The following is a 10,139-nucleotide window of genomic DNA, read 5'->3' on the forward strand; positions in this document are numbered from 1 at the left end:
GTTAAAGATATAGTACCCATAGGTGTGTGGGTTTATCTCTGGGCTCTCTAACTTGTTCCACTGGTCCATATTTCTGTTTTTTTGCCAATACCATACTGTCATCGTGACTGTAGCTTTGTAGTATAGTCTGTCAGAAAGGTTGATTCCTTCAGATCTGCTTTTCTTTCTCAAGATTGCTCTGATTATTCAGATTTTTTTATGTTTCCTTAAAAAGTGTGAATTATTTTGTTCTAATTCTGTACAAAATTACCATTGGCAGTTTGATAAGGACTCCATTGAATCTGTAGATTGCGTTGGGTACTATAGTTATTTTCACAATATTGATTCTTACAACCCAAGAACATGGTAGATCTCTCCAACTGTTTATGTTGATTTTGTTTTCTTTCATCAGTGACTTCTAGTTTTTTGCATACAGGTCTTTTGTCTCTTTAGATAGTTGTATACCTAATTATTTTATTCTTCTTGTTACAATGATGAATATAATTATTTCTCCAATTTCTCTTTCTGATTTGCATTGTTAGTGTGTAGAAATACAAGCAATTTCTGTGTACTAATTTTATATTAATTGATTAGCTCTAATAATTTTCTGGCAGCATCTCTAGGGTTTTCAATGTATAGTATCATGCCATCTGCAACAGTGAGAGTCTTACTTCTTCTTTTTCAATCTGGATTCCTTTAATTCTTTTCATTCTCTGATTGCTGTGACTAGGACTTCCGTAACTATGTTGAGTTATAATACTGAGAGTGGGCAACCTTGTCTTGTTCCTGATCTTAGAGGAAATACTTTGTTTTTCTACATGAGAATAATGTTTCCTGTAGATTTGTTGTATATGCCCATTATTATGTTGAGGTAGGATCCTTCTATGACTACTTTTTAGAGACTTTATCAGTTGAGATGATCATATGGTTTTTATCTTTCAATTTGTTAATATGGTGTTATCACATTTTTATGTGTATATTGAAGAATCCTTGCATTCCTGGGATAAAGTCTACTTGATCCTGATGTTTAATGTGTTGTTGGATTCTGTTTGCTGGAATTTTGTTGAGGATCTTTTCATCTATGTTTATCAGTGATGTTGGGCTGTAATTTTATTTCTTTCCTTTTTTTGTGTGGCATATTTGTCTAGTTTTGGTGTCAGGGTGATAGTGGTCTTATAGAATGAGTTCAGGAGTTTTCCTTACTCTGCAATTTTCTGGAAGAGTTTAGGCAGGATAGACGTTACCTCCTCTAAACTTTTTGTAGAATTCACCTATGAAGCCATCTGGCCCTGGCTTCTTTGTTGAAAGAATTTTTTAATTACAGTTTTGATTTATCTGGTTCTGATTGGTCTGTTCATGCTTTCTATTTCTTTCTGATTCAGTTTTTGAATTACACTTTTCTAAGAATTTGTTCATTTCTTAGATATGAACAAATTGATAGTTGATGTCTAATGTATAGTGCTGTGGTCAGAAAAGACATTTGAAATGATTTCGGATTTTTAAAATTTCTCTATGCTTGATTTTTGACCCAAGATATAATCTATCCTCAACAATGTTCCATGTGGACTTGAGAAAAAAGTGAAATCTCCAGTCTTTGGATGAAATATCCTGTAGATGTTAACTAGTCAAACTAGTCCAGGGTATCATTTAAAGTTTTTGTTTCTTTATTAATTTTCTATCTGGATGATCTTTTGATTGGTATGAATGTGATATTAAAGGCTTCCACTATTTTTGTGTTAATGTTGATTTTCCCTTTAATAGTTGTTATCATTTGTTTTATCTATTAAGGTGCTTCTATGTTGGAGGGATATATATTAATGTTTGTACCTGTTATATCTTCTTCTTGGATTGATCCCTTGATCATTATGTAGTGTCTTTCCTTGTCTCTTGTAATTGCCTTAATTTTAAAGTCTATTTCATCTGATATGAGTACTGCTATTATTCTTTCTTTTGATTTTTGTTTGCATGGAATATCTTTTTCCAGCTCCTTACTTTCAGTGTGTGTATCCATAGGTCTGAGGTGGGTTTTTTGTACACAATTTGTATAAGATCCTTATATAGGGATCTTGTTTTTGTGTCCATTCAGCCAATCTGTGTCTTTTGATGTGTATAATCCTGTTACCATTTATTGTTTTGTAGGCCTTTTCCTTGCTTGTGTTTTCTGTCTAGAGAAATTTATTTAGCATTTGTTGTAAAGCTGGTTTGGTGGTGCTGAATTTTCTCAATTTTTTCTTGTCTGTAAAGCTCTTGATTTCTCTTTTGAATGTATATGGGATCCTTGCTGGATGGAGTAATCTAGGTTATTTCTTTTTATCACTTTAAGTATATTCTATCCCTCCATTCTGGCCTGTAGATTTCCTGTTGAAAGTTCAGCTGTTGACCTTATTGGGATCCCCTTATATGTTATTTCTTGTTGTACTCTTTCTTTTAATATTTGTTAGTTGTGTTTAACTTTTTTAGTTTGTTTAATATGTGTCTTGGTGTATTTCTCCTTGGGTTTATCCTATATGGCACTTTCTGGGCTTCTTGAACTTGGGTGGCTTTTCCTTTTCAATGTTAGGAAAGTTTTTTACTATAATCTACTCAAATATTTCCTCATACCCTTTCCTTTGTTTTCTTCTGGGACATCTATGAGTCTCATATTATGCTTAATGTTGTCCCAGAGATCTCTGAGACTGTTCTCATTTCTTTTCATTCTTTTAAAAAATTCTGCTCTGCTTCTGTTATTTCTACCATTCTATGTTGCTGCTTGCTTGTCCATTCTTCTGTCTCAGTTACTCTGATATTGGTTCCTTCTAGTGTATTTTTAATCTGTTTTGTTTTTCATTGATGATTGTTTATTCTTTAATTCTTCTAGATCCTTGTTAAACAACTCTAGTATCTTCATTTGTGCCTGCAGTCTATTTATCTGTGCTTCCATTTTATTTTTAAGTTTTTGGACCATCTTTACTATTACTATTCTGAATCTTTTTCATTGTAGACTGCCTGTTTCCTCTTCATTTGTTTGGTCTTGTTTTTTTTTTTTTTTTTTTTTACCATGTTTCTTCATCTGCTGCATGTTTCTCTGTCTTTTAATTTTGTTTAATTTACTGTGTTTGGGATCTCATTTCTGCAGGCTGGAAGATCATATTTCCTCTTAATTGTGGAGTCTGTCCCCCAAAGGTGGGGTTGGGCCAGTACCTCGTGAAAGTTTCTTGTTTGGTGGGATTTGTGCCTGTGTTCTGATGGATGGAGCTGGATCTCATCTCTCTAAAGGGAAGTGCTGTACACAGTAGTGTGTTTTGGGATGTCTATGGGCTTGGTATGGCCTGCCTGCTAACGTATAGGGTTAGTTTATGTTTTGCTGAAGTATGGTGTGGGGTACCAAGCACTGGAATTTGCTGAACTTTGGGTGTGGCTTAATCTTGGTGTTGAGATGGAGGTCTTTGGGAGAGCTCTTATCAATTAATGGTCAGTGGTGTCAGGAGTTCTCTTGTGGTTCAAAGTCATGGGCTTGGGTTTCCCACTTAAGGTTCAGGCCTTACTCCTTACTGTAGCACCAAGACTTCACAAGCCATGCAGCACAGAAGACAAAACCCTAAGACTATTAGTGAAAGCAACACTCAACAGTCCAGAACACCCAGAGAGACTCACATCAAAGTCCTCCAATATTTCTAGGAAGGTCTCTGGATAACTGTAGTGGGCAGTATAGGTTCCACTCAGCCTTGTATCTGGCCTTACTCCAGCTTGTACTTGCTCCCAAATTCCACAGTTGCCCCTATGTCTATAGTCTCAGGCTAAATGTAGCTATTTAATTCAATGCACCTGTGACTGCTGGAGCCCATTCCCTTTCTATTCTTTGGTCACACAGTCCCTGGTGTTCTGCTTTGGTTTTGGGCCCTGCTCTGCTTATATATCACCCTCTGGTGATTGTCCTCTGCCAAGTCATGAGCTGGCGAAGGCAGAGGCTTATTAGTTCATAGTTGGGCTGGGTAAAGTGAGGGGTATTACTGCCACAGTTGGGACATTCTGGAGAATGCCTGCACCAAGTAAAGACCTGCCAGCTGTTGTTACAGCCTGAAGCAGGGTGTGTGCTCTCCCAGAGGAATTGGCTCCAGTTGTGGGTCCCTAGGAAGAGTGAAGCTGGTTAGACTCCAGGCAAGATATGGGCAGTAACCTGTGTCTGCTCACAGCCTGGAGGTAGTTGTTACCTCTGGGGTCCTGACTGCATCTGTGGCATTTTGTCTACTGTTTCAGGCACTTTCCCTGGCTTTGACAATAGCTGTGGCTTGTTTCCTCTTCTGGGATTGTAAACTGTAGTTGAGGCTAATTCTGCCTGCTGGGAGTCCAACCAATTTTGCAGGTTTTGGAGACTACCTGTAGGCACTGTGAATGTGGAGAATTAGTATATCCCAGGTGACAAGACTTCTTGCTACTCTGTGATGCCACCCTTTACTCTTTCAGCTGTTTCACTGCCCGCCCCTCCCCACCTCTCCCATATTATCCTCATAGCAGCCAACCCTGTTCCTCTCTCTGTGGTCTGAACCTATACCTGAGCCTCAAAACCCAGTCCCCACAATCTGCTGTGGATGGAGATATGCTAGCCACTTCTTGGCTGGGAAGTGTTTCTTGGCAAAGAACACCATAGTGTGTTCTCTGTTTTGCCTTCTGAGTACCTATCGTTGCACTCCCCTCTGAGGTTCCAAAGCTCCACCTGGCCAGGCCTGTGAGGAGGTTTCCAAGTGTGTGGAAACTTTTCCTCCTTCATGACTCCCTCCCTGGGTCACAGTCCTCATTCTGAAATCATGTCTATTTTTTAATCTTGATCTTTTGCCCTACCTCATTGTAAGCAGATTGGATTGCCTTTTGGCAAACCTTTCAGGGTCTTCTACTAGCATTCAGAAGTTGTTTTGTAGAAGTTGTTCCATTTCAGATGAATTTTCAATCAGTTTGTGGGGAGGAAGAGGATCACTTTGTCTTAAAGGAAAATTCTTAAAGAGATGGGAATATCAGACCACCTTACCTGACTCCTGAGAAATCTGTATGCAGGTCAAGAAGCAACAGTTAGAACCAGACATGGAACAACAGACTGGTTCAAAATTGGGAGAGGAGTATGTCAAGGCTATATATTATTGTCACCCTGCTTATTTAACTTACATACAGAGTATGTCATGCAAAATGCTGGGCTGGATGAAGTACAAGCTTGAATTAAGGTTATTGGGAGAAATATCAACAGCCTCAGATATGCAGATGATACCACCTAATGGTGGAAAGCAAAGAGGAACTAAAGAGCCTCTTGATGTAGGTGAAAGAGGTGAATGAAAAAGTGGCTTAAACTCAACATTCAAAAAACCAAGATAATGGCATCCGGTCCCATCACTTCAAGACAAATAGATGGGGAAACAACGGAAATAGTGACAGACTTTATTTTCTTGGGCTCCAAAATCACTGTGGATGGTGACTGCAGCCATGAAATTAAATGACATTTGATCCTTCGAATAAAAGCTATGACAGACTTGGACACTGTATTTAAAAGCAGAGCCATCACTTTGCTGACAAAAGTCTATATAGTCGAAGCTATGGTTTTTCCAGTAGTCATGTATGGATATGAGAGCTGGACCATAAAGAAGGCTGAACACCAAAGAATTGATGCTTTTGAATTGTGATGCTGGAGAAAACTCTTGAGAGTCCCTTGGACTGCAAGGAGATCAAACTACTTAATCCTAAAGGAAATCAACACTGAATATTCACTCGAAGGACTGATGCTGAAACTTCAGCTCCAAGTTGAAGTTCTAATCAGGCCACCTGATGCAAAGAGCTGACTCATTGGAAAAGACCCTGATGCTGAGAAAGAATGAGGGCAGGAGAAGAAGGGGGCAGCAGAGGATTAGATGGTCAGATGGTATCACCAACTCAATGGACATGAGTTTGAGCAAACTCCATGAGATGGTGAAGGACAGGGAAGCCAGGTGTGCTGGAGTCCATGGGGTCACAAATAGTCAGACATAACTTAGTGTGACTGAACAACAACAATGACAAACCTATAATCAACAGTGAAAAGCTGAAAGTGTTCCCTTTAATATCAGGAACAAGACAAAGATATCTACTCTTGATACTTTTATTCAATGTAGTTTTGGAAGTCCTAACTACAGAAATCAGAGAAGGAAAAGAAGTAAAGGGAATACAAATTGGAAAAGAAGTTAAACTGTTACCGTTTGCATATAACATGTACACGTACATAGAAGATCTGAAAGATGCTACCAGAAAACTACTGGAACTCATTAATGAATTTGGTAAAGTCACAGGTTACAAAATTAATACAGAGAAATCTGCTGCATTTCAATATACTAACAATGAAAGATCAGAGAAATTCAAGAAGAAATTCCATTTATGATTGCATCAGAAAGAATAAAATACCTAGGAATAAATCTACCTCAGGAGACAAAAGACCTGTACTCCAAAAACTATAAGATGCTGATGAAAGAAACCAAAGAAGACATAAACAAATGGAAAGACATACTATGTTCGTGGATTGGAAGAATCAGTATTGTCAAAATGACTATACTATCCAAGGCAGTCTAGAGATTCAATGCAATCCCTGTCAAATTATAATGGTATTTTTCACAGAAGTAGAACAAAAATCTCAAAATTTGTATGGAGACACAAAAGACCCTGAATAGCCAAAGCAATAAATAGAGCTCAAGGAATCAGCCGTCCTAGTTTCAGACTATACTACAAAGCTACAGTAATCAAAACAGCATGGTATTGGCACAAAAATAGAAATATAGATCAATGTTGCAGGATAAAAAACTCTGAAATAAGCCCATGCACCTATGGCAAATTAATCTATGACACCAATGACAAAGGTGGCAAGACTACACAATGTTGGAAAGATAGTCTCTTCAACAAATAGTGCTGGGAAAACTGGACAGCTACATGTTAAAAAAATGAAATTAGATCATTCTTTAACTCCAAACACAAAAATAAGGTCAAAATGGATTAAAGACCAAAAAGTGAGACCAGATACTATAAATTTCCTCAAGGAAAATATGGGCAGAGCACTTTCTGACATAAATGACAGCATCATTTTTTCGATCTGTCTCCCAGAATACTGGAGATTAAAACAAAAATAAACAAATGGGACCTACTTAAACTTAAAAGTTGTTGCATAGCAAAAGAAACAATAAACAAAATGAAAAGACCACCTAGAGATTGGGAGAAAATATTTGCAAATGATGTGATTGATAAGGGATTAGTCTCCAAAATTTACAAACAGCTCATGATGCTTTATGGCATCAAAATAAACAACCCACTCACAAAATGGGCAGAAGACCTAAATAGATATTTCCTCCAAAGAAGACATACAGAAGGCCAACAGACACATGAAAAGATGTTCAACATCTCTAAGTATTAGAGAAACAAAAGTCAAGACTACAATGAAATATCACCTCATACCAGCCGGAATGGTTATCAACAAAAAACTCACAAAGAATAAATGCTGGAGAGAAGGTAACTCTCCTGTGCTGTTGGTGGGAATGTAAATTGATACAGCCACTATGGAGAACAGTATGGAGGTTCCTCATAAAGCTAAAAGTAGAGCTACCATATGACCCTGAAATCCCACTCTTGGACATATATCCAAATAAAAAACATGATCCAAAAGGATGCATACATCCCAATGTTCATTGCAGCACTGTTTACAATAGCCAAGACATGGAAGCAACCTAAATGTCCATTGACAGAGGAATGGATAAAGGAATGGATAAAGATTCCATTGTACATACACACAATGGAGTATTACTCAGACATTATAAAGAATGAAATAATGCCATTTGCAGCAATGTGAATGGACCTGGAGCATATCATACTGAGTGAAGTAAGTCAAAGAAGGAGAAATATTGTATGACTTCCATTATATGCAAAATCTAAAAAGACATGATACAAATGAACGTACAAAACAGAGAGAGACTCACAGACTTAGAGAACGAATTTATGGTTGCTGGGAGGAAGGGATAATTAGAGAGACTGGGATGAACATTACACACTGCTATATTTAAAATGGATAACCAACAAGGACCTAGTGTATAGCATATGAAACTCTCTGCTCAATGTTATGTGGCAGTCTGGATGGGAGGGGAGTTTGGGGAGAATATATACGTATGGCTGAGTCCCTTAGCTATTCATCTGAAATGATCACAACCTTGTTAATTGGCTACACCCCAATACAAAATACAAAGTTAAAAAATTAGTGGTTAAAAAATTCCTTTAGAAAATTTTTATTGGATAACAAATTTTAATGTGTATATTATTAAGATTTATTTCCTTAACTGAGGAATGGATTACCTTCAAATACCTGGAATAATTACATTCATATTGTGGTAGTATATCCACCCATCATGAATTTTTCTCTTATTTCATTATTTATTTATTTATTTATTTTTATTTTTTAACTTTACAATATTGTATTGGTTTTGCCATATATCAACATGAATCTGCCACAGGTATACATGTGTTCCCCATCCTGAACCCTCCTCCCTCCTCCCTCCCCATACCATCCCTCTGGGTCGTCGCAGTGCACCAGCCCCAAGCATCCAGTATCGTGCATCGAACCTGGACTGGCAACTCGTTTCATATATATTATACATGTTTCAATGCCATTCTCCCAAATCATCCTACCCTCTCCCTCTCCCACAGAGTCCAAAAGACTGTTCTACACATCAGTGTCTCTTTTGCTGTCTCATATACAGGGTTATTGTTACCATCTTTCTAAATGCCATATATATGCATTAGTATACCATATTGGTGTTTTTCTTTCTGGCTTACTTCACTCTGTATAATAGGCTCCAGTTTCATCCACCTCATTAGAACTGATTCAAATGCATTCTTTTTAATGGCTGAGAAATACTCCATTGTGTATATGTACCACAGCTTTCTTATCCATTCATCTGCTGATGGACATCTAGGTTGCTTCCATGTCCTGGCTCATTTCATTTCTAAAAGAACTTTGAAGCATAGCAGACAGATAAAAAACACTGGGAGGTTGTCAATATTGTTAATTTTTTTTTTTTTGCATAAAGATGAAAGTCAAACTCCTGAATTTTATAACCCGCTAGAATATTTAGTTAAAGTATAGCCCTTTGGATGCTGCTTATACAAAATCATACTTCCCTTCTCTGCTTGCTGAGCATAGCACTGACTAGAATAACTCCTTTGAAAACTACCTGGTCTAGTAAAATGTCAAGCATAATTCACTAAGTGATGATAATCCAAAATAAGGCAAAATGATTTCAAAACAAAAAACAACCAAATCAAAGTGAGTGTAGCTATGAAAACATCAAAGATGTTTAAATAGTCTGAATATTCTAATGTATTCACCTTTCAACTAATACTAACTGCAGTCAGAATACTTACAGAGAGCCAAATTCTGAGTTCTAATTTGAATTGCCAGGTCCCTTCTCCCATCCATAGACACAGACTTACTGAAAAGGAATGACACAAAGCCCTACAGGATCTGTTGAGGGGCAGAAAGCAAAGATTAGGGTAATGGCAAAGTACGACCTTCAACATTCAAGTTTAAGTCCCAGATAACACTGCTCCTAGACATGTGTGTTGTGTGTGTGTTAGTCCCTCAGTCGTGTCCGACTCTTCGCGACCCCATGGACTCCTCTGTCCATGGAATTCTCCAAGCAAGAATACTGGAGTGGGTTGCCATTTCCTTCTCCAGCTCCCGGATATACAGCTGCCTAAAAAGATACCAATTCTCTACTTCTGGTCATTGTAAACTGTTTTGGAAACCTTACTTTCCAGGGGAGGAGGAGGGGGTGCGGTATCAGAAAAGTAAGATTCACCGGAAAGGAAACAGGACGGGGAGCATCCACTCTGGCTTCCCGCGTCCAGCTGGTTCCCTCCTGCAGCCCCCAGGATCTCGGTGGCACGGAGTCAGAACGGCTTTCCCCTGGGGTATCCGGTGCTGACCCTGGAGCTGCAGCATAGAGTGGGCGCTGCTGAGCCCGGAGCCAATAGGTTTGGGGAACACTGCCAGTCACCTTCCAGTGGCGCAGCTGGAGCCTGGTTGCGGGAAGTGCGACTGCGCCCAGGGGGCCGGTACTCCAGGCGCCAACACCTGCGCCCCGCCGACACCGGTGCCCCGGAGACACTTGCGCCCCGCCGACACCGGCGCC

Source organism: Bos indicus x Bos taurus, chromosome 7 (genome assembly GCF_003369695.1).
Source record: "Bos indicus x Bos taurus breed Angus x Brahman F1 hybrid chromosome 7, Bos_hybrid_MaternalHap_v2.0, whole genome shotgun sequence".
Lineage (NCBI taxonomy): Eukaryota > Metazoa > Chordata > Mammalia > Artiodactyla > Bovidae > Bos > Bos indicus x Bos taurus.